The sequence below is a fragment of the Callospermophilus lateralis genome, chromosome 7 (assembly GCF_048772815.1).
Source record: "Callospermophilus lateralis isolate mCalLat2 chromosome 7, mCalLat2.hap1, whole genome shotgun sequence".
NCBI lineage: Eukaryota > Metazoa > Chordata > Mammalia > Rodentia > Sciuridae > Callospermophilus > Callospermophilus lateralis.
Genome location: NC_135311.1, coordinates 112,699,377 through 112,706,302, shown reverse-complemented (window position 1 = coordinate 112,706,302; position 6,926 = coordinate 112,699,377).

The window sequence follows — 6,926 nt, the reverse complement described above, 5'->3', positions numbered from 1 at the left end:
ATCTTCCCAAGGTAACTACTTTGAAGGCAACGCCACCCATTTGGGTGCATAATTCCTAAACTTACTCTGCTATAAATGTAAAATGTGTATAAAGTCAAGCTATTACATTTTCCCCATAATACATTTAAATAGAAATTGGCTCTTAAAGTATTATAGTTAAAAACCAGATCTCACCAAGTAACAGTTGTACAGTTGAAAAATGTTTGGTGCCATGTAATGGAGATGTCACACTATGCAGTTATAGTTTAAATGCCGTCCAATATAGGGTGCATGCCACTAAACTGTAACCCAAGCAATGTGTCTTGTACAATTGAAAAAACGATAATACTTCACTCTTCTATAGGTTAAGACATGTACCTTATTTTTAGCACTCAGGGTGGCTTTAGAAGGATGGTTTCAAGTTTATTCTTACCAGAATTGGTCAGATGCTTTCTGTGTAAACCTCTGAACCAAGTATTCACCTCCTGGAAGCTGTATTCACTCGTCTTCCTACTTTATCTAAAAGGATGCCAGCAGGGCCCCATCCTGAGCTGCATAGCTAGAGTGTTTCCAGATCTCTGCCAAAGGAGGCCCATTTTCCAGCTGGGAGTGACATCTGTCATCATTGGCTTAATTGCCTGGAACTGGCCCTGTCTAAAATCTGGATCACAGCTGTATCCTAGACCCCTCCAGGATATCCTGGACCACAGCCGGCCATGGACTCCGAGTCTCAGCCACAACTGCCCAAAGCTGCTAGAAAGAACATGGGGTACAGTACCAGACCTGGTTCTGGGTCTGACCTTAAATAGCTGTTCACCCTTGTGCAATCACTTGAGCTCTGGGCCTTCATTTTTCTCTTCTTCAGACAGGGGAAAGACCTCTTCTGGTTCCCTCTTGGGGACACACTGAGGTTGAAGTGAGTTAATAAGTGAGGCTGTGCTTTCCATAGAAGGTGGTAACAGAACACCTCTCTCATCTGGTTTTATACCAGCTTCTTATCACCCTCCTCTGAGGGAGATAATAAAGGAAGAGGCCATCAAGTCTTGTCACTAGCAAAATAAACAGTGATGGGGCCCAGAAAAAGGAATGCAGCTTCTGGAGGACTTCTTTCTAGTTGCAAGGAAACATTACCTGAAAAGAGTAAGGCTCATGGGGTATTCAAAGAGCCTTATGGATGTACCATATATAACCTGAAACCCAACTGCTGTATACCAACTAACTAAGTCTTCCTTATGTAATATAGATTCAGTGTCTGTATATGGTCTTCCCATTATTTGGTAGTAGCACCTTGAAACTGGTCAAAACCTGAATGCCAATAGCTCACTCACTCAGAATATATATGATTCTGCACTTGGGAAAAATGTCTTCATGCTATCTGTCTGATTGGGTATGGGTTGGTCTTTAGGGTCTGAGAAACAATATAAATGGGTCATATGTAATTCCTGTCACAATTGCAGACGCAATGCTTCCAGCTAAGGAATGCCATACAGTTGGGACAGGGCAATGAAGAAAGAGGAGGAGTAAGGTCCAGGATAGTTTTGTGAAAGAAATATGAAACCAGGAGTACTTGGAACTCTTGTGAGGAGGAGAAAAAAAAATGCTTCTTCTATGGGTTATGTTAAGGAAAGGATCACAAATATATTGATTAGAGGTAGATGTCTTTGAAACTGCTCTGAGATGCATGGACTTCTCTTGACACTAGAGAAGTGAGGGAAATGTGCTTCATCTCTTCTGTAAGTCCTGAGGAATACCGGTCTTGAGGATACTCTGAATGTAAATCTTGGGAAGATTGAAGCAGCTAATTAGTGGGAGAGGTCCCAGGACCACCAAAGTAACAGCTAGCCCCACCATAAGTGAATGGACCAAAATACCAGGCCCTGCAAAGACCGGGGCTATGGTTTACTGATGGGAGTGAAGGGACTCAGGTAGGAGAGGAAACCCAAGCTCAGTCAAACAAGTCACTTCAGCTTAGTATTTCCCTTTGCACCTGGAGGTGAGGCCTCTGTTTACTATTAGTCTGTGCAGATGTTTTAGGAAAACCCTAACAACGGCTATTTGTCACTGTCCCTGAAGTTAATGTTCTTAGATCTAGGACTGTAACCTAATAGAAAACCTGGGTATTGCTTTTGACTCTGCCTCTTAAACTCAAGATTAGTACAGATTGTTGCTTTGATATGTTTTTACCTGGAAGACTGTCCTTCTCAGGGATATATTGTTTTAATCTTTGCCTAAAACTAGATTATGCCTCCATTCTAATCTATGGCTCAGCTCCGAAGCCCCCATAAAACTCATGTGGTTGAGTATGAACTTTCTCCCTTCATGCCTTCCAATTTCCTTCTTCAGGTGCAGTTCCTATGCCAACACACAGCACTATCCTGAGCCCTTGGCTGACATCCCAATGCTTTTTGGGATGTTAGGTTCTCTGGGGCTCCAGAGCAACACTAGGAAAGTTTTCCTAGAGAGCCAGGTTAGAGATCTGGAATAGCAGCACTTGGAGACTAGTCTAGACCCTATTTTACAAGTAGGGAATCCAAGTTCCAGAAGCTTTGGTTACTTAGCCAGTCAGCAGCAAAGCTGACCCAGACGATGTGATTCCCCATCCAGGCTAGCATAGTGCCAGAGGTGGCTCTGTCCCTCCAAGTGTCTAGCACTTGCTGCCATCCTTGGCCCACTCTCTGCCCATTCCCCTTCTGATGAGCCTCTGTTCTAGATCATCATGGGATTGAGGTGTGAGCTGTCAAGGCTTCAGGACTGGATGGGTCTCAGTGAGAGCCCCCAAAGCAGGGTACAGTCTGCCTCCTGACCTACACCTTAAGACTAGCCGAGACCATTTAGTTCCACCCCACACTCAGTGAAGGAATATGAGGGAGAAGACCTATGCTGAACTGACCAAGGGCTTCTGTGGCCCCAATTTGGTTGATGTCTTTACTGCAGAGAGTCTTGGATGCCAAGGGTTTGAATTTCCTGAACTTTTTCCATAAGCCTCCCACCAGGGGGAACCCAGTTTGATATATGCACCAGCTATGATCAGCAATAAGGTCAAAACTTCCCTCCTTCTGTTCCATGGTATATCCCCCTTGCAGTCAGACTCAAGGCACAGATTCTTCCTGTTGTAATCCAAACTTCAGCTGAGGACTTCTTCAGATCCAGATGGGTTTGAGAACTCTGGGCTCCTGTTCTGAGTCCCTGCATTTCTGTGGTTTCTAAGGGATTTGTGGTTTTTGGTTGTCTGTTTTGTTTTTTGGGTTCTGGGGATTGAACCCAGGGGTGCTTTACCACTGAGCCACATTCCCAGCTCTTTATTTATTTATTTATTTTTAATTTTGAGATAGGGACTCACTAAGTTGCTTAGGGCCTCACTAAATTTCTGAGGCTGGCCTTGTGATCCTCCTGCCTCAGCCTCCCAAGTCTCTGGGATTACAGGCATGTGCCATGGTTCCCAGTGGGACTTGTGCTTTTAAAGCTACTGCTGATTCCAGACTTGCACTACCTCATTTTCAGCAGCAACATTGTCTCATCCCTGCTCCACATCAGCTAAGACGAGAAGTTCCGTTCCCTCCCCCACTTCTGCATACAGCAAAATTCAAATGAGCGTTTGAATGTGTGCATGTGTGCGCATGTCTCAAAGATGTGGGAGGGAATGACAGACACTGCTATAAAGCAGACGTGGCTCAGCCCTCATAGCGTGTTCTTTTCATACATTACAGAGGAATCTCCGCTAATCTTCCGCTCCATGTCTCCCTCCCTCCCTCCCTCCCTTGAGACAAATCCAGTCCACTTGTGTTCTCAGGCATAGCCATGCCTTTTCTTATCCTGATTCCTGGCGATACCCTTCCCTCCTTTCACCTTCCCTTTACCATGGTTGGCTTACAAAAGGATTTTTCTAAACGAAGACGGCTCCCCAGGTCCAGGGGAACCTGAACGCTGTGTCTTCGTGTGGTGTAGTTCCCCTTCCCACTATACTAGCTGGGCACCGCAGCAACCATAGTCCCCCCTGGATGAAAGCAGCACGCCTGCGCAAGGCAAGAGGACTAATTTGAATGGCACCAGTTTGAGTTAGAACCAGTTCAAATCCTAACCCATTGTGTGATCCTGGGGACAGTCACCTCACCTTGCTAAATCTTATTTTTGTCACCTATCAATGTGATCAATAAACACAGTCTTGAATGTGAAGCATTCAACCACACGCCTGCCTTTCTTCGAGTTCCCTTCCTCTTGCTTCCCCTTCCAAGAGCAATCACAAGCAGAGCTTTCCTGTGATCGAGGCTATGTGCCAAGGGATAAAAGCTGTCAGACAGCAGCTGTACAGCTGGGGAAAGAGATGGGAGGGGAGGGCTGGCGGTTGCTCAAGCGTGCTGTGATTTGGGCTTAATGATTGGAAGGTCTCATCCATCCTTGAGATTCCATGAGGCTGTAGTTCAAGATACAGGGGATATAAGTGGTTCAGAAAAATCCTGGAGGAAAAGCTGTCTCAGACAACTGGGAGGCTGAAAAGCTGATGAGCAGCCTGACCTTGGATGATTTAGCACCTGATTTTTTTTTGGCTTTTCCCATATTAGGTTTGCTGGCATTGCATCAAATGGAAGGAGGAGGTGCCAGAGACTTGAATTAAACCTGTCAAATAGGGTGAGGGGAGTGCAGAAGGCTGAGAGTGGAGTGCTGTGTAGAGAACTCGGATAGCCCGTCAGCACCATCTGGACTTGGCAGGGATGGTAACCCTTAGATCAGATGGAACTACCCAATAAAACTGCTAAAATTTTGCTGTCCTAGGCCTATCCCAAATGAGACTCCCAAAATCTCCTATTTGGGAGGAATACTGATTTTCCTATAAAGGGAGATCTAACCCATTGTGTTTTTCCTATAAAGGGAGAGATGGTAGTCCTTAGTCACTGAAGAACTATTAAAGGTCTCTGTGAAGGCAGGACTAGGCCAGTGTCTATTGTGGAGGTCCCCGGGGCTCCAGTGGTGTGCTAGAGCCACTTTTACCAGCTCATCAGAGTGGATTGTTAAATTTTCCAGAATGTTCTGAGCTAGTTTATTAAACACAGCCATCATTAAAGATTAAATTATGTAAACCTACAAGTCTGTTTAAAACATAGATAATACCTACCCCAAACTCCTCACTTCTTAGTTATTTTACTATTATTTATGTTCTGAGGTTATTGACATCTATTCGTATGTATATATGTATGTATAATGGTGTGCCACTGCACATCCCTTACCAAATTTGTCATTCAGTGACATGGTAGCTCGGAATCAGCCCTGGTGAAAATATTTACATCACAGAAATGGACAAACACCACATATCAAGGTTGTCAATCCTCCCTGCCCCAGAGCTAGTTGTTATCAGCATACCACTGCCACTGGGAGACAGAGAAAACGTATTGATACATATAAAAGATTGCAACATCTTAGTTGCAGGGAGGTAGGATGTGTGAAGATTTTCTCAGCAGCAAGTGTCTGGTTATAATGTACACAACTGATTTGAAGTAAAAGAAAACCAGTGGAAAACACTGCTTCTCGGCTTGTTTTTTCTACCTTCTGTTTCTCACAGGTGGAAAAATCTGTTTCCTTCGCTTCAAAACTATTGGAGCAATAGAAACAGTGCCCACCCACCCCCACTCCCGCCCAGGTGAGGCTCATCTCAATCTCTTCTGAGAGAGGTATGGTAGCTAGATTCCCTCCAGGAAAGTGCACTGCAGGTTTTCCTGCTTAATTGTACTGTGAAGAATAGATCTTAACAAGGCATCAGAATAGCTCGTTTCCAAGTGGTTTATACAGCAATAACAATGTTAACTCTTCCAACAGAGAAGAAGTCGTTTATAAATTATTGTTTTGCTATTTTTGCTTTTTATTAAAATTATGACTGTGGAACAGAATGCTTTGTTTGCCTTTGTTCCCAAAATTCTATGCCTTTTGGTTGTTCTTTTAAAGTAAGAATCACATGCTGAATCTACATTTTACTATTTTTCATATTATGAAATGAGGGAAATGCTTCATAGAAACTTCATCCTATTCACTTGCACACCAGCTGCATTCCGGAAAACCATAATTTTCCTTTCAAACGCAGAGTGCTGTCTGAATTGTAATATTGCCAGCTCTCGACTGTCAAGATGATGGAGGAAAATACTCCTGCAGATGGTATAAGCTTGTCAGGGGTCCACTTAGCTTGCTTTCCTAGACTGACACTTGAATTAAGACTCAAATGGCAAATGAAAACGGAAAGCTGTTGAAAATGGCTATGCGCTGCCATCAGAGAGCCCCTGGGATTGAAGGAACCTGTGTGACCACCCAGAGAACTGACAGGTCAGCCAGAGCCAGCAGGACTGTGCTCACCTGACATGCAAGAGGCTTTCTGAGAGAAACAGTGATAAGAACTTTGGGAACAAATTTATGGTCAATACCAGGTCTGGGACCCTTGAACTAAGACTGTTCCCCAACTTCTGAGGGTCAGAGAACCTAACCTGACTAGGATAGTCACAGGGATAATGACTGATGTTTCCAGCCAAGAAGGATTTAGGATTTGATACTAAATCACCACTCCTATTGTCCTTCAACTCCTACACTAGGAGTGTGACCTCTATTTCATTTTTTTCCTTCTTTTATATGAAAATCTTCAAACTACGCAGTAGTGAAGAGACAGTAAACACCCCAGATTTGAAGTTACCAAAACTTTCTATTTTTATCTCATCTATCAATTTTCCTTAAGCATTGTACAACAAATTGCACATACCATCTTTTCTCCCATACTTCAACAGGCATCTCTTAAAAAAAAAAAAAAAAAAAAAGGAAGAAAGAAAGAACATTTCTTCATGCCTTTACCACGTAAGAAAAAAAAAATGTTCCTTGGCACCATCTAATTCCAAGTCCACATTCAGATTCCCCCATTAGTCTCACAAAGAACTGCCTATAGCTGCATCATAGACCAATGGATTTGGTGGGGCAGG